This window comes from Arachis hypogaea, chromosome 10, assembly GCF_003086295.3.
Source record: "Arachis hypogaea cultivar Tifrunner chromosome 10, arahy.Tifrunner.gnm2.J5K5, whole genome shotgun sequence".
NCBI lineage: Eukaryota > Viridiplantae > Streptophyta > Magnoliopsida > Fabales > Fabaceae > Arachis > Arachis hypogaea.
In genome coordinates this window covers 24190481-24213716 of record NC_092045.1, presented here as the reverse complement: position 1 = coordinate 24213716, position 23236 = coordinate 24190481, and the positions used below count along the sequence as shown (strand labels likewise).

The 23236-nt window shown below is 34.3% G+C and overlaps 1 non-coding gene across 1 annotated transcript; it reads right to left on the bottom strand.

Annotated features, from left to right (window-relative positions):
* Positions 1-21091: 21091 nt before the first annotated feature.
* LOC112718717 (small nucleolar RNA R71) lies at positions 21092-21199 on the bottom strand. The gene has a single exon (XR_003161044.1). It is a non-coding gene; the product is annotated as a small nucleolar RNA R71 (small nucleolar RNA).
* Positions 21200-23236: the final 2037 nt, after the last annotated feature.

Sequence of the window (23236 nt, the reverse complement as noted above, 5' to 3'; positions counted from 1 at the left end):
TTCTTTCTCTCATAGCCCGTGATGTCTTAGGTATTCCGGTTTCAACTGTTGTTTCTGAATCATGCTTTAGCACAGGTGGATGTGTGGTTGATGTTTTCCATGGATCTTTGTCACCATTAATGGTGGAAGTTTTGATATGCACTTGAAGTTGGTTATACCCTTCTAAACAAAGAGTTGGAGATCAAGAGTTTGATCAATTTGATAGCAGTCAGAAGATTGCTGAAGGTATATTTATGATATCCTTATTCATCGTGACTTATTTATTTCAAGTAATAATATTTTATATGAAAAATGAGTAATTTTATATATTTTGTAGGTTTTACTAATGCATCCATATCACAGGGAGAAAGTTGACAACATTAATAATAATTGATGAATGATGACTATTCTTCTATGAAATTTAAGTATTGTAAACATTAATGTTTTGTGTTATTAGTCAATATAAGACTATAAGTTAATGTTATGTGTTTAGGAAGTATAAGACTTTAGACTCATATATAATATTTTGTGTTATTTGTATGTGACTTAAATATTTGGTGTTATTAGACATATTAGTATTAATTGTGGTTATGCTTTAATTTTAGAAAATGATTGGTTCTTGTTATATTTTTCAAAATAAATTTCACCATGTAAAATAATTGTTGGAAATTTAGAGATTGTCACATAATAATCTACAAGAAGGTATCAAGGTAATATGTTTTGTGTTAAACTTGTGTTTTCTAACTAATATTTTGTAATATCAATTATAAATTAATCATTTTTATTTTTGATGAAAATTGTGAAACTAGGAATGAGATACAAAGATACATGGAATTGTGATTCATGAAGAAATTTAAGTTCAACGTTGGCTATCAACTTCTTCGTAGCAACTAACTAGAAAGTTTTTATCTCTTTTTATGAATTATTATTAAAAGCTCAGTTTTCACCCAGTATAATTATGGTTCGAAAGTGTTTAGATTTCATCGGGTCTAGGACCAGATTAGGGTCTAAAACATAAACTCGATATATATTTAGGGTTGGGTCTAGGTCAGGACAAACTCGATTTCACCCAGGCCATGTACACTCTTAGCCCCAATCCTAGCCATAAATTAGAAACATGGTAGAGCAGTGTGTCATTGATGTGGGTGGTAATCAACCACCTCAGTTATAGCTCAGCCTCGACCTCAGTCTCAACCGCAGATGAATATAAATAAGGTGACATATTAGTATTTTGTTGACACGTGTGGTTATCAACCACCTCAGTCTTAGCCTCAACCTCAGGGCTAGACTTGGGAGAAGAACAAAGCCTTTAAGTCAGTTATTACCAATTGTTTTCTAGATGCTATACACAACCACTAGGAGGCTGTAGCTGCTTGTCTCCCCGGAAGAACCCTGACACAGCTGCAAGAGCGCTTCCAGAAGCTGATGAATGACATCGATTCCATCTATAACGGTTATACTACAAAAATTCCTTTGAATACTATATCTGAGAACATGACCATCATGATGGAACACAACCTTCTCTCTATCTCCATCACCAATGCAACAACAACACCACCATCGCCTTATTAGACTAATCATCAATATCATGGTCGGTACTCTCAATATTTTTATTCTCTTTTTATTTCTTTATTTATTTTTTGTCCATACATATATGTGTTTTGTATGATTTTTTGTTATGTGTATATATAACTTTTAATAAAATGACGTTTTCTCTTCTCGTATTCTTTTTTTAATTCTATATTTATTTTTTCTTTTAAGTTTTATGAACAAACCATATAAACAATGAACGGTTTTTTTTCTTTGATTTGTTTTTTTAATAAATAAAATATTTTAAAATTGTGATAATCAACTGTATATTTATTTATTTATTTTTCCAAAAAGAGTCAAATTAATCTTATATCAAAAAAAGAAAAAATTAACTGACAAATTTTAGAGTATTTGTTAGTCAAATTATTTTATCGTTAAATAATTTGCATGTTAATAAATAATACAAACATTTCTTTTATTTTCTTTTAAAAAAAATCATATTTATGAGTGTATCTGAGACATGGTAACAAACGAGTTAAATGGAGATTATATATAATATTGTTTGTATGAAATTCATTGACTATCAAATATTTTATTTATTTCTGTCATGACATAGAAGAAGTAGTGCCGGCTGCAACGAAGAAGGCAGCACCAACAAAGAAAATGTCTCATCGGACAAAAGATTAGCATTGGTATTTATTATTATATTGCTTCTTTTTTTCTTCTTTCTTATTTATTTATTTATTATCTAGTTAAATATTGGTGTTTACACAAAAAAAAATGTGAAGCAACTAGTATTAGCATATATGAGCACTTCTCTTGATTTAGATATATCTCTAACTTTGTCGATGATGATTGTATATGTTTACAATATATAAGTCTATCACCTCTCTCTTGTAAGATCAACTCTCTACTTCACTTCCCAGCTCTCTTGTTAAACAAAATTTTCATACGTCAGTGATCTTATACATCAATAACTAGCAATTTGAGTGAACTCTAAAGTAATTGCTAATGAAGCATAGTTTTGTTGACTGCTAAATTCGTTTTGTTTTGACAATCGTTAGCATAATATTATTTCAGGTTGGACTAAAAACTAAAAAAAAATTGTTTGATATCTAAAATATTGTTACTAATTAAATAATTTATGTTTTTGTTTAAAATTTTTTAGTATAAAATTTGTTAATACTTATTTCAAAAATCATGTTTTAGAGGGTACAAAGAAGAAGGTTCATATTGGACAATAATTTCAAAATATTATGTCATAACAAAAATTCCTAGTCAAATTTTCAGTTATGCTCAGAAATATTTTTTACATTAGTTCAACTAGGTATCCTTTAAAATATTTTTTTACTCAATCTTTTATTGCATTAATTTTAAAAAAAATTAAAACAAATATATCCAGATAGATTTAATATTTTTTTAATTTAAATGCAAATCCAAAAGTTAATTTAAGTGAAACCCTAATAAATCCTAAATAAAACCCTAAATATTCCAAATCAATTTTAAATCTCCAAATCAGTTTTAAACCTGCTAAATACGAACACATCCCAAATAAAACCTAAATATTCCAAATCAAGTTTCAACCAGCAAAACCAGTAAAATCTAGAGTTGCACCTCACACCCCTAATTCGTCACCACGCTCCTGCCCCTCACCGCGCTCCTCCCCCACGCCTACCTTGTCCTTCGTCGCGCTCATCATTTTTATTGTCATGTCCTTCTCCGTGCCGCGCTCAACATTCTCGTCGTGATGCTCCTCCTCCGTGCCCCGATCCTCCTTGTCGCCACTTCTTCCGCGCCCAAAAATGCGTTTCAGGTATTTGGATGTGTTTGTATTGATAATTTTTTTATGGTTCTGTTTGATTTGATTTGGGATTTGTTGTCTCATTTACATTCTCTAGGTTACTATAGTGCTTGGTCTCCCCTCTCTTCTTTTTTTTTTGTTTAATAAAAGGTTCTATCTTTTCAATCTATGCATAATATTGGATGTATCTATGATTTTCTCGCTTTTTTGGATGTGTTTTTGTTGATATTTTTTCACGCCTCTATTTGATTTGAAATTTGTAATATTAATATAATTTGGATGTGTTCTTGTTGTTTATTTAATTTTGAATGTGTTTATGGTCAAAATTTTATTTTTAACCTTATGATGTGAATACTAAACTTTGTCATTTTGACATGAGTTTTGAATGTGTTAATAAAATACTTAGCATGCATTCTTATCATTTTAGATATATATATTTGAGTCTAGGAGAAAAAAATAATAATCTATCTATTAATATATAATGGGAGTGTAGTGGATGGTCCTTTGATCGACAAGTGCTGAGGTAAGTGTTCGACAAGTGTGTATTCCAGTTGGATGACACGTGGAAGACAAGAGGACCTAGTAGTACCGTGTAATGCTTAGTAATAATTTGAATAGTACAAATAAAGCTTTGAAGAATTTTTTGCATGTGGGTTTCTTTGGGAAATGATGAATCAAAAGGTAAACTAACCCATAAAATTTTATTACGGTGAAAGTAATAATAGTTATGGTGGCTCATGTTGGCATAAACTAAGAGTCTTATCCTTTTAATTAAGGATTGTCAAACATGCTACAATTAATTGTTAAGTGCCAATTTGACATATAACAAGACATTTTACTACGACTTAAGCTCACTTTGTTAGAGCAAGATTGTTATAAAGCATGATTTTTTTCTAAAGAGCTTTCAAAACAAGTTAGTATATGAATGCATTATGTTGGGTCAGTTTAAAATAGACAAAATGGCTCATCATCTTGTACTTTGGCTGGATACATAAAGATGGACTCTTGATTTAGGTCGTATCTGTTTACATGAAATTGAGTTGAAACAAGACTTTTATTGCCTTTCCTAATGAAGAGGCTATATCTAAGCCAAATTCATGCAAATTAATAACGTGAGACAATGTGTATTGACTAAGGAAAACCATAACCATTAAAAGAATATTATCTTGAAGGATTAAAAAATATAAGCCCAATAGTTAAAGGACTAAAAACGAAAATCAAAGCTAAAATATTAAGCTAATTAGTCTATTTTTTGGGATATACTTAAGTAAATTATTAAAGAGTTTTTATTATCAGACAATGGCAAGCATGCTAAGATTGGACGAGCAACAAACTAGACAAGAATAACTCTCATCGCATAGAAAATATACACTACACATGATTAATGTGATCATAATTTTGTAATTGTATAATGACTCAATATTATTTAGAGTTCAGGTTTTTCAATTATGGTTATCAATAAAATTTGTTGCAACCTTATATGTGTAGTTTTAAATTATAGTAGAATGTATAGTAATAATTTCTTGATTTTTTCGTTATGCTATAAGATAATTAGGATGCAGAGAAGCTAGCTTTAATCAACTAATGTATACTTTCAAACTTTTCAAATACAAGACATGATGTTGATTTGTGATTCCTATAGCTAAAATACTAGACTCTTAACAATGGTGACTATAAACATATATTATGATAGATGTAATTATCTTTAAACAATATTAGGGAATAAGTTAGTTGTCAAAGCATGAACAAACAATTTAGGAGTAATCATTAAATAAAATACTTTAAACAAATTAGTTGCATGAACACATAAATTAGTTGTAACAATTGAATAGAAAATTTTATACAAGAGGTAGGATAATTAATAAACAATATATAGTTATCTAAAACTACACAAACATTAATTTGTGTTGGATGCACATTGCAGATATTCTGTGACATATTTGATATGTACATACTTATAAGAAATTATGATATTTTTATGCAAAGGTGGAGACTTGAGTTGTATCAATGTAATCAACTTATCATTTAACAAAATTATGCTTAATTATCCTTAGTATAAATATATGACAAAGCCTATTAGTTCATGTAATAGAAGTGTAGATACTCAAATAGACGAGAGTACCATATACTAAAATGAATGCAAAATTAGCAACTGTGATGGATTTAACCAGATGGAACGTTACCATTTTTATCTTTGTTTACTAACTAAAACATAGGAATTACATTACAAGAACACATTCATATCTACATTGAATAGTATGGAACAAGCTCCCAAAAAATTTTAGAATGTGGGATTATTTGAAAAACGGTGAATGAAAAGTTAAACTATTCCATGAAATTTTGTGATATTGAAGGTAATAGTAGTTAGGGTGGCTCTTTTTGATATAAACCAAGAGTCTCATCTTTTTGATTCGAAGGTGGTGAGATATGATGCAATTAATTGTTAAGTGATAAGTTGATACATAACAAGACATTTCAGTGTGACTTAAGCTCAATTTTGTTAGAAAAGAGTTGTTATGCAGCATCATTTTTTCCTAAAGAGCTTTCAATATAATTTAATATATGAATGTCTTGTGTTGGCTCAATATTAAATAGATAAAATGGCTCACCATCTTATATTCTAACTTGATACATAAAGATGGTAGCTTCATCATCAACATGACAACTTTAAAGAATGACAAAATAATTTAAGGAATATTTGTTTCTATGATATTGAATTGAAATAAGACTTTCATTGCCTTTCTTGATGAAAAGCCTATATCAATCTCAAAATTAAGCAAACTAATGGTAAGACACGATGTGTGCATTGACCAAGGAAATTCATCACCATAAAAAAATATAAGTCAATTAAGTTTTCACTCCCAAATTAAATTTCCAACAACAAAAAAACATTGTAATGCATGTCTTTGGTAAATTCATAGTATACGATAATTAACTCTTAATAAAAACAATATCAAGAAAAATATCCAACATAATTTTGTGCACTCAATTTTAAATTGTATCCTTTTTAAAAATGCAGGGGTAGAATTATGAACCTTATAAAGATAGTTGTTAAGATATATAGTTAAAATAGTAGACAATTCTATTTGTGCATCTGTAAAAGACATACAAGGATTAGTTTATAAATGTGCGGTACATTTAGATATTTTCAAAAAATTTAAATATACTATTTAAATCACAATTCATAAGAAATATAATTGATGTAAACTTTGTGGGAAATGAAAAGACTTAGCACAATGCTCCAAATACTTATCGGTTAAATAAAAAAGCGACAGGCTTTTAATTCAAATAGATTTTATTGTAGTAACAGGTAATGCAAAATGATGGTCACACATAGTCCAATAACCTATGCATACAATTATGAAAATGTCACCAAGCTATAAAAATAACGTGATTAAAGTTTTCTTATCTTTTATTGAAATGCATGACTTATGTCAGAAGTCTTATACAAATCAATTCTAAATAGTTGCTTCCAATATATCATTAACCTTTTCTAAAAAATAGAGATGAGATGTCCTAAAGAGTAAACAAAAGACAAACCTTACAAGTAAATACTTTTACATTTGAATATCACTAAGATCTAGCAATCAATAGATTTGCATGAATCATAAAAGGACTAACTTGGGTGTATTAACCAATAGATTAAGACCATTAACAAATTTATTTATTTTTCAAGATTATTAGGTGTAATCGCTCATTCACTATTAAGCTAATAATAGAGCAATGCCAATTCATGCAGATAGTCAAATCAAGTTTACTTAAATATTTAAATCAATATGGCATTGTGCACTTGGTTCTTTAAACGATTGTATCACACACTCTTAAAGCCCTTATAATAGAATCAAGAATATCATCAGTAATTCTAAACCACAGTAATAACAATAATAATTGAAGAAGACAAATCACATATTAACAATCTTAAACCAATTAAAACAACAATTACAGTAAAAAAATACCTTCTCTTCTAGAGCACATAGGTGAGGGAGCACGGCGGAAGGCTGGACGCGGCAGAACTGCAGAATAGGTGGCCTAGACCGCCGTGAAACTGGAGCCAAAGAAGGTGGTGCGTGGCGGAATTGGGGCAGAGGAGGGTGGAGTGATGCGTTCATGATGAGCGGATATTTTATACACTTTTTGGCATTATTTTTACATAGTTTTTAGTAGGATCTAGCTACTTTTTAGTATATTTTTATTAGTCTTTAAGCAAAATTCACATTTCTGGACTTTGCTATGTGTGTGTGTTTTTCTGTGATTTCAAGTATTTTCTGGCTGAAATTGACGGACCTAAGCAAAAATCTGATTCAGAGGCTGAGGAAGGACTGTAGATGCTGTTTGATTCTGACCTCTCTGCACTCAAAATAGAATTTTTGGAGCTACAAAAGTTCAAATAGAGCGCTCTCAATTGCATTGGAAAGTAGACATCTAGGGCTTTCCAGAAATATATAATAGTCTATACTTTTTCCAAGGTTAGATGATGCAAACTGGCGTTCAACGTCAGCTTTCTGCCCTATTCTAGTGTTAAACGCCAGAAACAAGTTACAAGCTAGAGTTAAACGCCCAAAACAGGCTGTAAACTGGCGTTTAACTCCAAGAGAAGTCTTTATACGTGAAAGCTTCAATGCTCAGCCCAAGCACACACCAAGTGGGCCCCGTAAGTGAATTTCTGCATCATTTACTTATTTCTGTAAACCCTAGGTTACTAGTTCATTATAAATAGGACTTTTTACTATTATATTTTCATCTTTTTGATCATTCTTGATCTTGGGATCAGGTCTTTGAACCCTTTTTCGATTGTTTCATGTTATTAGGGAGGCATGGCCTTGACCTTCATCACTTATGTATTTTCAATGGTAGAGTTTTTACACCATAGATTAAGGTGTGAAGCTCTGCTATTCCTCGAGTATTAATGCAATTACTACTGTCTTCTATTCAATTCATGCTTATTCTTATTCTAAGATATTCATTCACACACAAAAACATGGTGAATGTGATGATTATGTGACACTCATCACCATTCTCACTTATGAACGCGTGATTGACAACCACTTCCGTTCTACATGAAAACAAGCTTGAATGTATATCTCTTGGGTTTCTAATCAACGATTCACATCAACTCCCCTCTGACAATGAGGCATCTGAATCCGAGATTAGAATCTTCATGGTATAGGCTAGAATCCATTGGCAGCATTCCAGAAATCCAGAAAGTCTAAACCTTGTCTGTGGTATTCCGAGTAGGATCTGGGAAGGGATGATTGTGACGAGCTTCAAACTCGTGACTGTAGGGCATAGTAACAGACGCAAAAGGATAGTAAATCCTATTCCTACATGATCGAGAACCAATAGCTGATTAGCCATACGATATCTGTGCATGGTATTTTTCATCCGAGACGAGAAATCCGACAGTTGATTAGCTGTACAGAAACCGTAGAGGACCATTTTCACTGAGAGGACGGGAAGTAGCCATTGACAATGGTGACACCCAACATACAACTTACCGTGGAAAGGAGTATGAAGGATGAAGGGCAATAGGAAAGCAGAGATTCAGAAGGAACAACACATCTCCATACGCTTATCTGAAATTCCCACTAATGAATTACACAAGTATCTCTATCTTTATTTTATGTTTATTTTTTATTTTAATTATCAAAACTCTATAACCATTTGAATCCACCTGACTGAGATTTAAGAGATGACCAGAGCTTGCTTCAAGCCGACAATCTCCGTAGGATCGACCCTTACTCACGTAAGGTTTATTACTTGGACGACCCAGTGCACTTGCTGGTTAGTTGTGCGAAGTTGTGAAAAAGAGTTGAGATTACAATTGTGCGTACCAAGTTGTTGGTGCCATTAAGATCACAATTTCGTGCACCAAGTTTTTGGCGCCGTTGCCGGAGATTGTTTGAGTTTGGACAACTGACGGTTCATCTTTGTTGCTCAGATTAGGTAATTCTCTTCTTGTTTTAACCATTATTTTATTTTCAAAAAGTTTTCAAAAATCTTTCAAATTTTTTCTTCTTTTTCGTTTTTCTAAAAATAATTTTCAAAAAATCTAAAAAAATTTATAAAATCATTAAACACCAAAAATTTTGTGTTTCTTGTTTGAGTCTAGTGTCAATTTTTAAGTTTGGTGTCAATTGCATGTTTTTAGAATTTGTGCATTTTTCAAAAAATTCATGCATTGCATTCTTCATTATCTTCAAGTTGTTCTTGACAAGTCTTCTTGTTTGATCTTCATATTTTCTTGTTTTGTGTCTTTTCTTATTTTTCATATACATTTTTTAATTCTTAGAGTCTAAAGATTAAAAATTTCTAAGTTTGGTGCCTTGCATGTTTTTCTTTGCTTGAAAATTTTTCAAAAATAAGTTCTTGATGTTCATCATGATCTTCAAAGTGTTCTTGGTGTTCATCTTGACATTCATAGTGTTATTGCATGCATCATTTGTTTTAATCCAAAATTTTTATGTGTTGAGTCATTTTGTGGTTTTTCTCTCTCCTCATTAAAAATTTAAAAATAAAAAATATCTTTTTCTTATTTCACTCATAAATTTCGAAATCTTTGGGTTGACTTAGTCAAAAATTTTTAAAATAAGTTGTTTCTTGTTAGTCAAGTCAAGATTTCAATTTCAAAAATTTATCTTTTCAAAATCTTTTTCAAAATCAAATCTTTTCTTTTTTTCTTTTTATTATTTTCGAAAATTCTTTAAAATTAATTTTCAAAAATCTTTTTCTTAATTTTATCTTTTATTTTCGAAATTATTACTAACAATTAATGTTTTGATTAAAAAATTTCAAGTTTGTTACTTTCTTGTTAAGAAAGGTTCAATATTTAAATTCTAGAATCATATCTTTTAGTTTCTTGTTAGTCAAGTCATCAACTTCAATTTTCAAAGTCAATTTTTTTAATTTCTTTTTCAAATCTTTTTCAATCATATCTTTTTAATCATATCTTTTCAAACATATCTTTTTCAAATCATATCTTTTTCAAAATCAATTTCAAAATATTTTCTAACTTCTTATCTTTTCAAAATTGATTTTCAAATCTTTTTAATTAACTAATTGACTTTTTGTTTGTTTTACTATTTCATATCTTTTTCAAAATCACCTAACTAATTTTCTCTCTCTAATTTGCGAAAATCACCTTCCTCTTTTTCAAAAATCTTTTTATTTAACTAATTGTTTTAACTTTTAATTTTATTCCTTTTTTTAATTTTTGAATTCTAACGAAATTTTAAAATAAAAATAAAAATATTTTCCTTTTTCTTGTAATTATTTTCGAAAACCCTCTCTCTCTCATCTTCTTCTATTTATTTATTTAATCAATAACACTCTTCTCTTTTTCTTATAATTCAAACACTCTCTTCCTCTCTGTGTTCGAATTCTTCTCTTCTCCTTCTCCTATTCTTATCTTCTTCTACTCACATAAAGGAATCTCTATACTGTGACATAGAGGATTCCTCTTCTTTTCTGTTCTCTTCTTTTTTCACATGAGCAGGAGCAAGGATAAGAATATTCTTGTTGAAGCTGATCCGGAACCTGAAAGGACTCTGAAGAGGAAGCTAAGAGAAGCTAAAACACAACACTCTGAAGAGTACTTTACTGAAATTTTCAAAAAAGAAGTAGAGATGGCAGAACCCAATAATAATGGTAGAGGTGCAAGAAAGATGCTTGGTGACTTCACTACACCAAATTCCAACTTCTATGGAAGAAGCATCTCAATCCCTACCATTGGAGCAAACAACTTTGAGCTAAAGCCTCAATTAGTTTCTCTGATACAACAGAATTGCAAGTTTCATGGACTTCCATCAGAAGATTCTTTTCAGTTCTTAACTGAATTCTTGCAGATCTGTGATACTGTTAAGACCAATGGAGTTGATCCTGAGGTTTATAAGCTTATGCTTTTTCCTTTTGCTGTAAGAAATAGAGCTAGAACATGGTTGGACTCTCAACCTAGAGATAGCCTAAACTCTTAGGATAAGCTGGTCACGGCTTTCTTAGCCAAGTTCTTTCCTCCTCAAAAGCTAAGGAAGCTTAGAGTGGATGTTCAAACCTTCAGGGAGAAAGAAGGTGAATCCCTCTATGAAGCTTGGGAGAGATACAAGCAATTGACCAAAAAGTATCCATCTAACATGCTTTCAGAATGGACCATCCTGGTTATATTCTATGATGGTCTATTTGAATTGTCTAAGATGTCATTGGACCATTCTGCAGGTGGATCTATTCACCTGAAGAAAATGCTCAGTTCATGTACACTTCTTAAAGGAATACTGTGAGCAATGAGATGCCTCAGAGGAAGGGAGTCCTTGAAATTGATGCTCTGAATGCCATATTGACTCAGGATAAAATGTTGACTCAACAAGTCAGTTTGATTTCTCAGAGTCTGAATGGATTGTAAAATGCATCCAACAGTACTAAAGAAGCATATTCTGAAGAAGAAGCTTATGATCCTGAGAACCCTGCAATGGCAGAGGTGAATTACGTTGGTGAAGCCTATGGAAACACCTATAATCTTTCATGGAGAAATCATCCAAATTTCTCATGGAAGGATCAACAAAAGCCTCAACAAGACTTTAATAATGGTGGAAGAAACAGGTTTAGTAATAGCAAGCCTTTTCCATCATCCTCTCAGCAACAGACAGAGAATTCTGAGTAGATCCCCTCTAGCTTAGCAAATATAGTCTCTGATCTATCTAAGGCCACTCTAAGTTTCATGAATAAAACAAGGTCCTCCATTAGAAATTTGGAGGCACAAGTGGGCCAGCTGAGTAAAGAGTCACTGAAACTCTTCCTAGTACTCTCCCAAGTAATACAGAAGAGAATCCAAAAAGAGAGTGCAAGGCCATAACCTTACTTAGTGTGGCCGAACCTAGAGAGGAGGAGGAGGGCGTGAATCCCAGTGAGAAAGACCTCATGGGACGTCCTCTGGACAAAAAGGAGTTCCCAATTGGGGAACCTAAGGAATCTAAGGCTCATCTAGAGACCATAGAGATTCTATTAAACCTACTTCTGCCATTCATGAGCTCTTATGACTATGCCTCCTCTGAAGAGGATGAAGATATTACTAAAGTGCAAGTTGCTAAGTACCTTGGAGCAATCATGAAGCTAAATGCCAAGTTATTTGGTAATGAGACTTGGGTAGATGAATCCCCCTTGCTTACCAATGAACTGAATGACTTGGTTAGGCAGATATTATCTCAAAAGAAATAGGATCCTGGTAAATTCTTAATTCCCTGTACCATAGGCACCATGACCTTTGAGAAGGCTCTGTGTGACCTGGGGTCAGGCATAAACTTAATGTCACTCTCTGTAATGGAGAAACTAGAAATCTTTGAGGTACAGGCTGCCAAATTCTCATTAGAGATGGCAGACAAATCCATGAAAAAGGCTTATGGACAGGTAGAGGATGTGCTAGTAAAGGTCAAAGGCTTTTACATCCCTGCTGATTCCATAAACCTAGACACTGGGAAGGATGAAGATGAATTCATCATCCTTGGAAGACCCTTCCTAGCCACAGCAAAAGCTGTTATTGATGTGGACAGAGGAGAATTGACCTTTCAATTGAATAAGGACTACCTTGTGTTTAAAACTCAAGGATCTCCCTCTGTAACCATGGAGAGGAAGCAAGAAAAGCTTCTCTCAATGCAGAGTCAAACAAAGCCCCTACGGTCAAACTCTAAGTTTGGTGTTGGGAGGCTCCAATAATGCTCTGAACATCTATGAAGCTCCATGAGAGCCCACTGTCAAGCTATTGACATTAAAGAAGCGCTTCTTGGGAGGCAACCTAATTTTATTTTTCTGTTATTTTCTCTTTTTTTAGGTTGATGATCATGTGGAGTCACAAAAATAACTGCAAAAATTAAAGAAAAATAAAAAACAGCATTAAAAATAGCACACCCTGAAGGAAAAACTTACTGGCATTTAAACGCCAATAAGGGTAGCAGAATGGGCGTTTAACGCCCAATCTGACACCATTCTGGGCGTTAAATGCTAGAAAGAAGCACCAGACTGGTGTTAAACGCCAGAAAGAAGAAACAAGTTGGCGTTAAATGCCAAAAACAGGTTGTAGATTGAAGTTTAATGCCAGGAAAGGAATACAACCTGGCGTTTAACGCCAGAAACAAGCAGCAGTCTGGCGTTAAATGTCAGGATTGCACACTAAGGGCGTTTACACGCCTAATTGGAGCAGGGATGAGAAATCCTTGACCCCTCAGGATTTGTGGACCTCACAGGATCCCCACCTACCCCACCTATCTCTCTTTCTCTCCCTCACACATCTCTATAAACACTCTACCCAAAACACCATTCACCAATCAAATCCTATTCTCTTCCCTATATTCTCTTCACCAATCACCTCCAAATCTCTTTCCCAAAAAACCCCACCTACCTCACTTTCAAATTCAAACACTTTTCCCTCCCAAACCCACCCAATTCCATTTGGCCACTCTCCATCTCTTTCCCTGTGAATACCCCTCTTCACTCCTTCATTTTCACACATCACAAACACTCTCCTACACCCTTGGTTGAACCTATATCTCACTCCTTCTCCTCCATTTTCTTCTTCTCCCCCTTCTTTCTTTCTTCTTTTACTCGAGGATGAGCAAACCTTTTAAGTTTGGTGTGGTAAAAGCATTGCTTTTTGTTTTTCCATAACCATTTATGGCACCTAAGGCTGGAGAAACCTCTAGAAAGAGGAAAGAGAAGGCAAAAGCTTCCACCTTCGAGTCATGGGAGATGGAGAGATTCATCTCAAAGGTCCATCAAGACCACTTCTATGAAGTTGTGGCCAAGAAAAAGGTGATCCCTATGCAATTCAGCTGGAATTGTCATAAAGGAAGAGAGCCCACTCATGGACCTCAACAAGAGCATGAGGAAATTCCTCATGAAATCCCTGAGATGCCTCAAGGGATGCATTTTCCTCCACACAACTATTGGGAGCAACTCAACACCTCTTTGGAAGGCTTGAGTTACAACATGGACCAACTAAGGGTAGAACACCAAGAGCACTCCATCATTCTCCATGAGATTAGAGAAGATCAAAGAGCTATGAGGGAGGAGCAACAAAGGCAAAGAAGAGACATAGAGGAGCTTAGGCGTTCCATTGGATCTTCAAGAGGAAAAACTAGCCGCCATCACTAAGGTGGACCCGTTCTTTAATTTTCTTATTCTTATTTTTCTGTTTTTTTATTTTTATTCTTTATAGTCTATCTATGTTTGTGTCTTTACTACATGATCATTAGTGTCTAGTATCTATGTCTTAAGGCTATGAATAACTCCATGAATCCTTTACCTCTCTTGAATGAAAAATGTGCTTAATTACAAAAGAACAAGAAGTATCTTGAAATTAGTTTAATTACTTTGATGTGGTTGCAATACTCTTTGTTTTCTGAATGAATGCTTGAACAGTGCATATTTTTTATCTTGTTGTTTATGAATGTTAAAATTGTTGGCTCTTGAAAGAATGATGAACAAAGAGACATGTTATTGATAATATGAAAAATCATGAAATTGATTCTTGAAGCAAGAAAAAGCAGTGAAAAAAAGAGAGAAAAATGGCGAAAAAGAAAAGAAGTAGAAAAAGAAAAAGCCAATAGCCCTTTAAACCAAAAGACAAGGGTAAAAAGGATCCAAGGCTTTGAGCATTAATGGATAGGAGGGCCCAAGGAAATAAAATCTAGGCCTAAGCGGCTAAATCAAGCTGTCCCTAACCATGTGCTTGTGTCATGAAGGTCCAAGTGAAAAGCTTGAGACTGAGTGGTTAAAGTCGTGATCCAAAGCAAAAGAGTGTGCTTAAAAACTCTGGACACCTCTAACTGGGGACTTTAGCAAAGCTGAGTCACAATCTGAAAAGGTTCACCCAGTTATGCGTCTGTGACATTTATGTATCCGGTGGTAATACTAGAAAACAAAGTGCTCAGGGCCACGGTCAAGACTCATAAAGTAGCTGTGTTCAATAATCAACATACTGAACTAGGAGAATTAATAACACCATCTAAAATTCTAAGTTCCTATAGCTGCCAATCATTCTGAATTTCAAAGGATAAAGTGAGATGTCAAAACTGTTTAGAAGAAAAAAAACTACTAGCCCCGCTCATCTAATTGGGACTAAGTTTTATTGATATTGTGAGATTCATTGTATGTTCTCTTCTTTTTATCCTGTTTGATTTTCAGTTGCTTGGGGACAAGCAACAATTTAAGTTTGGTGTTGTGATGAGTGGATATTTTATACACTTTTTGACATTGTTTTTACATAGTTTTTAGTAGGATCTAGCTACTTTTTAGTATATTTTTATTAGTTTTTAAGAAAAATTCACATTTCTGGACTTTACTACAAGTATGTGTATTTTTCTGTGATTTCAGGTATTTTCTAGTTGAAATTGAGGGACCTGAGCAAAAATCTGATTCAGAGGCTGAAGAAGGACGGTAGATGTTGTTGGATTCTGACCTCCCTCACTTGAAAATAAAATTTTTGGAGCTACATGAGCCCAACTGGCGCGCTCTTAATTGCGTTGGAAAGTAGACATCCAGTGCTTTCCAGCAATATATAATTGTCTATACTTTGCCTGAGGTTAGATGATGCAAACTCGTGTTCAACGCCAACTTTCTGCCTTATTCTGGCGTTAAATGCCAGAAACAAGTTACAAGCTAAAGTTAAACGCCCAAAACAGGCTGCAAACTGGTGTTTAACTCCAAGAGAAGTCTCTACATGTGAAAGCTTCAATGCTCAGCCCAAGCACACACCAAGTGGCCGGAAGTGGGTTTCTGCATCATTTACTTATTTCTGTAAACCCTAGGTTACTAGTTCATTATAAATAAGACTTTTTACTATTATATTTTCATCTTTTTGATCATCCTTGATTTTGGGATCAGGTCTTTGAACCCTTTTTTGATTGTTTCATGTTATTAGGGAGGCATGGCCTCACGGCCATGCTTGGACCTTTATCGCTTATGTATTTTCAACGATGGAGTTTCTACACCATAGATTAAGGTGTGGAGCTCTGCTGTTCCTCAAGTATTAATGCAATTACAACTATCTTTTATTCAATTCATGCTTATTCTTATTCTAAGATATTCATTCGCACACAAGAACATGGTGAATGTGATGATTATGTGACACTCATCACCATTCTCACTTATGAAGCGTGATTGATAGCCACTTCTGTTCTACATGAAAACAAGCTTGAATGTATATCTCTTGGGTTTCTAATCAATGATTCACATCGACTCCCCTCTGACAATGGGGCATGGTGCACAGAATTGTGATCATCAACAATGGCTCCAATAGTTTGGTAGCTCTCACACGTGAATTATACTTAGTCACAACTCCGCACAACTAACCAGCAAGTGCACTGGGTCGTCCAAGTAATACCTTACGTGAGTAAGGGTCGATCCCACGGAGATTGTTGGTATGAAGCAAGCTATGGTCATCTTGTAAATCTCAGTCAGGCGGATAATAATTGATTATGGAATTTCGAAAATCAAATAATTGTAAATAAACATAAAATAAAGATAAAGTTACTCATGTAATCCAATGGTGGGAATTTCATATAGGTGCATGGAGGTGCTGTGTTCCTTCTGAATCTCTACTTTCTTATTACATTCAACCAATCATTCTTACTCATTTCCATGGCAAGCTGTATGTAGGGCATCACCGTTGTCAATGGCTACATCCCATCCTCTCAGTGAAAAAGGTCCAAATGCTCTGTCACAGCACGGCTAATCATCTATCGGTTCTCAATCAGGTTGGAGTAGAATCCAGTGATTCTTTTGCATCTGTCACTAACGCCCAGCCTTCAGGAGTTTAAAGCTCGTCACAGTCATTCAATCCCGGAATCCTACTCGGAATACCACAGACAAGGTTAGACTTTCCGGATTCCATGAATGCCGCCATCAATTCTAGCTTATACCACAAAGATTCTGATTAAGGAATCCAAGAGATATGCGCCCGGTCTAAGGTAGAACGGAAGTGGTTGTCAGTCACGCGCATTCATAGGTGAGAATGATTATGAGTGTCATAGATCATCACATTCATCAAGTTGAAGTGCAACGAATATCTTAGAACAGGAATAAATCGAATTGGATAGAAAATAATAGTAATTGCATTGAAACTTAAGGTACAGTAGAGCTCCACACCCTTAATCTATGGTGTGTAGAAACTCCACCGTTGAAAATACATAAGTGAAAGGTTCAGGCATGGCCGAATGGCCATCCCCCCTGATCTGAGAACTAAACGTCCCAAGATTGAATAATACAATCCCCAGATGTCTAATACAATAGTAAACTATCCTATTTATACTAGACTAGCTACTAGGGTTTACAGGAGTAAGTAATTGATGCATAAATCCACTTCCAGGGCCAACTTGGTGTATGTTTGGGCTGAGCTTGATAAATCCACGAGCTGAGGCTTCTTTTGGAGTTGAACGCCAAGTCGTAACGTGTTTTGGGCGTTTAACTCCGGTTCGTGACGTGTTTCTGGCGTTTGACTCCAGACAGCAACATGGAACTGGTGTTGAGCGCCAGTTTATGTCATCTAATTACGAATAAAGTATAAACTATTATATATTGCTGGAAAGCTCTGGATGTCTACTTTCCAACGCCGTTGAGAGCGCGCCATTTGGAGTTCTGTAGCTCCAGAAAATCCATTTTGAGTGCAGGGAGGTCAGAATCCAACAGCATCAGCAGTCCTTTGTCAGCCTTTTCTCAGAGTTTTGCTCAGGTCCCTCAATTTCAGCCAGAAAATACCTGAAATCATAGAAAAACACACAAACTCATAGTAAAGTCCAGAAATGTGAATTTAGCATAAAAGCTAATGAAAACATCCCTAAAAGTAACTAGATCATACTAAAAACTACCTAAAAATAATGCCAAAAAGCGTATAAATTATCCGCTCATCAGGGCATCTGAATCTGAGATTAGAATCTTCATGGTATAGGCTAGAATCCATTGGCAGCATTCTTGGGATCCGAAAAGTCTAAACCTTGTCTGTGGTATTCCGAGTAAGATCGGGGAAGAGATGACTGTGACGAGCTTCAAACTCACGACTGTAGGGCATAGTGATAGACGCAAAAGGATAGTAAATCCTTTTCCTACACGATCGAGAACCAACAATTGATTAGCCATATGATATCTGTGCATTGTATTTTTCATCCAATACGAGAAATCCGACAGTTGATTAGCCGTACAGAAACCGTAGAGGACCATTTTCACTGAGAGGACGGGAAGTAGCCATTGACAACGGTGACACCCAACATACGGCTTGCCATGGAAAGGAGTATGAAGGACTGGATGAAGGGCAATAGGAAAGCAGAGATTCAGAAGGAACAATGCATCTCCATACGCTTATCTGAAATTCCCACCAATGAATTACATAAGTATCTCTATCTTTATTTTATGTTTATTTATATTTTAATTATCAAAACTCTATAACCATTTGAATCCGCTTGACTAAGATTTACAAGATGACCATAGCTTGCTTCAAGCCGACAATCTCCGTGGAATCGACCCTTACTCACGTAAGGTTTATTACTTGGACGACCCAGTACACTTGCTGGTTAGTTGTGGAAAGTTGTGAAAAAGAGTTGAGATTACAATAGTGCGTACGAAGTTGTTGGCGCCATTGAGATCACAATTTCATGCACCAAGTTTTTGGCGCCGTTGTCGGGGATTGTTCGAGTTTGGACAACTGACGGTTCATCTTTGTTGCTCAGATTAGGTAATTTTCTTCTTGTTTTAACCATTATTTTATTTTCAAAAAGTTTTCAAAAATCTTTCAAAATTTTTCTTCTTTTTCATTTTTCTAAAAATAATTTTCAATAAATCCAAAAAAAATTTATAAAATCATAAAAACCAAAAATTTTGTATTACTTGTTTGAGTCTAGTATCAATTTTTAAGTTTGGTGTCAATTGCATGTTTTTAAAATTTGTGCATTTTTCAAAAAATTCATGCATTGCATTCTTCATGATCTTCAAGTTGTTCTTGACAAGTCTTCTTGTTTGATCTTCATATTTTCTTATTTTGTGTCTTTTGTTGTCTTTTATATGCATTTTTGAATTCTTAGAGTCTAAAGATTAAAAATTTCTAAGTTTGGTGTCTTGCATGTTTTTCTTTGCTTGAAAATTTTTCAAAAATAAGTTCTTGATGTTTATCATGATCTTCAAAGTGTTCTTGGTGTTCATCTTGACATTTATAGTGTTCTTGCATGCATCATTTGTTTTAATCCAAAGTTTTTATGTGTTGAGTCATTTTGTGGTTTTTCTCTCTCCTCATTAAAAATTTAAAAATAAAAAATATCTTTTCCTTATTTCAATCATAAATTTCGAAATCTTTAGGTTGACTTAGTCAAAAATTTTTAAAATAAGTTGTTTCTTGTTAGTCAAGTCAAGATTTCAATTTCAAAAATTTATCTTTTCAAAATCTTTTTCAAAATCAAATCTTTTCTTTTTTCTTTTTTATTTTCAAAAATTCTTTAAAATTAATTTTCAAAAATCTTTTTCTTAATTTTATCTTTTATTTTTGAAATCATTACTAACAATTAATGTTTTGATTCAAAAATTTCAAGTTTGTTACTTTCTTGTTAAGAAATGTTCAATCTTTAAATCTAGAATCATATCTTTTAGTTTCTTGTTAGTCAAGTCATCAACTTCAATTTTCAAAATCAATTTTTTTTATTTCTTTTTCAAATCTTTTTCAATCATATCTTTTTAATCATATCTTTTCAAACATATCTTTTTCAAATCATATCTTTTTCAAAATCAAATTCAAAATCTTTTCTAACTTCTTATCTTTTCAAAATTGATTTTCAAATCTTTTTCAATTAACTAATTGACTTTTTGTTTGTTTTACTATTTCTTATCTTTTTCAAAACCACCTAACTAGTTTTCTCTCTCTAATTTTCAAAAATTACCTTCTTCTTTTTCAAAAATCTTTTTATTTAACTAATTGTTTTAACTTTTAATTTTATTCCTTTTTTTAATTTTCGAATTCTAACAGAATTTTAAAATAAAAACAAAAATATTTTCCTTTTCCTTGTAATTATTTTCGAAAACCCTCTCTCTCATCTTCTTCTATTTATTTATTTAATCATTAACACTCTTCTCTTCTTCTTATAATTCGAACCCTCTCTTCCTCTCTGTGTTCGAATTTTTCTCTTCTCCTTCTCCTATTCTTATCTTCTTCTACTCACATAAAAGAATCTCTATACTGTGACATAGAGGATTTCTCTTCTTTTATGTTCTCTTCTTTTTCACATGAGTAGGAGCAAGGATAAGAACATTCTTGTTGAAGCTGATCCAGAACCTGAAAGGATTCTAAAGAGGAAGCTAAGAGAAGCTAAAACACAACACTCTGAAGAGGACTTTACTGAAATTTTTGAAAAAGAAGTAGAGATGGCAGAACCCAATAATAATGGTAGAGGTGCAAGAAAGATGCTTGGTGACTTCACTGCACCAAATTCCAACTTCCATGGAAGAAGCATCTCAATCCCTGCCATTGGAGCAAACAACTTTGAGCTAAAGCCTCAATTAGTTTCTCTGATACAACAGAATTGCAAGTTTCATGGACTTTCATCAGAAGATCCTTTTCAGTTCTTAACTGAATTCTTACAGATCTGTGATACTGTTAAGACCAATGGAGTTGATCCTGAGGTCTATAAGCTTATGCTTTTCCCTTTTGCTGTAAGAGACAGAGCTAGAACATGGTTGGACTCTCAACCTAGAGATAGCCTAAACTCTTGGGATAAGCTGGTCACGACTTTCTTACCCAAGTTCTTTCTTCCTCAAAAGCTGAGCAAGCTTAGAGTGGATGTTCAAAACTTCAGGCAGAAAGAAGGTGAATCCCTCTATGAAGCTTGGGAGAGATACAATCAACTGACTAAAAAGTGTCCATCTGATATGCTTTCAGAATGGACCATCCTGGATATATTCTATGATGGTATGTCTGAATTATCTAAGATGTCATTGGACCATTCTGCAGCTGGATCTATTCACCTTAAGAAAATGCCTGCAGAAACTCAGGAACTCATTGACATGGTTACAAATAATCAGTTCATGTACACTTCTTAAAGGAATCCTGTGAGTAATGGGACGCCTCAGAGGAAGGGAGTCCTTGAAATTGATGCTCTGAATGCCATATTAGCTCAGAACAAAATGTTAACTCAACAAGTCAGTTTAATTTCTCAAAGTCTGAATGGATTGCAAAATGCATCCAACAGTACTAAAGAAGCATCTTTTGAAGAAGAAGCTTATGATCCTGAGAACCCTGCAATAGTAGAGGTGAATTACATGGGTGAAGCCTATGAAAACACCTATAATCCTTCATGGAGAAATCATCCAAATTTCTCATGGAAGGATCAACAAAAGCCTCAACAAGGCTTTAATAATGGTGGAAGAAACAGGTTTAGCAATAGCAAGCCTTTTCCATCATCCTCTCAACAACAAACAGAGAATTCTGAGCAGAGCCCCTCTAGCTTAGCAAACATAGTCTCGGATCTATCTAAGGCCACTCTAACTTTTATGAATGAAACAAGGTCCTTCATTAGAAATTTGGAGGCACAAGTGGGCTAGCTGAGTAAAAGAGTCACTGAAACTCCTCCTAGTACTCTCCCAAGCAATACAGAAGAGAATCCAAAAAGAGAGTGCAAGGCCATAACCTTACTTGGTGTGGCCGAACCTAGAGAGGAGGAGGAGGACGTGAATCCCAGTGAAAAAGACTTCATGGGACGTCCTCTGGACAAAAAGGAGTTCCCAATTGAGGAACCTAAGAAATCTGAGGCTCATTTAGAGACCATAGAGATTCCATTGAACATACTTCTGCCATTCATGAGCTCTGATGACTATTCCTCCTCTGAAGAGGATGAAGATATTATTGAAGAGCAAGTCTCTAAGTACCTTGGAGCAATCATGAAGCTGAATGCCAAGTTATTTGGTAATGAGACTTGGGTGGATGAACCCCCCTTTCTCACCAATGAACTGAATGACTTGGTTAGGCAGACATTACCTCAAAAGAAACAGGATCCTGGTAAATTCTTAATTCCTTGAACCATAGGCACCATGACATTTGAGAAGGCTCTGTGTAACTTGGGGTCAGGCATAAACTTAATGCCACTCTCTGTAATGGAGAAACTGGAAATCTTTGAGGTACAGGCTGCCAAATTCTCATTAGAGATGGCAGACAAATCCATGAAAAATGCTTATGGACATGTGGAGGACGTGCTAGTAAAGGTCAAAGGCCTTTACATCCCTGCTGATTTCATAAACCTAGACACTGGGAAGGATGAGGATGAATTCATCATCCTTGAAAGACCCTTCCTAGCCACAGCAAAAGCTGTGATTGATGTGGACAGAGGAGAGTTGACCCTTCAATTGAATGAGGACTACCTTGTGTTTAAAACTCAAGGATCTCCCTCTGTAACCATGGAGAGGAAGCAAGGAAAGCTTCTCTCAATGCAGAGTCAAACAAAGCCCCCACGGTCAAACTCTAAGTTTGGTATTGAGAGGCCACAACCAAACTCTAAGTTTGGTGTTGAACCCCCACATTCAAACTCTAAGTTTGGTGTTGGGAGGCCCTAACAATGCTCTAAACATCTGTGAAGCTCCATGAGAGCCCACTGTCAAGCTATTGAAATTAAAGAAGCGCTTATTGGGAGGCAACCCAATTTTATTTTTCTTTGTTATTTTCTCTTTTTTTAGGTTGATGATCATGTGGAGTCACAAAAATAACTGCAAAAATTAAAGAAAAATAAAAAACAGCATTAAAAATAGCACACCCTGGAGGAGAAACTTACTGGCATTTAAACGCCAGTAAAGGTAGCAGAATGGGCGTTTAACGCCCAGTCTGGCACCATTCTGGGCGTTAAACGCCAGAAAGAAGCACCGGACTGGCGTTAAACGCCAGAAAGAAGGAACAAGCTGGCGTTAAATGCCAGAAACAGGTTG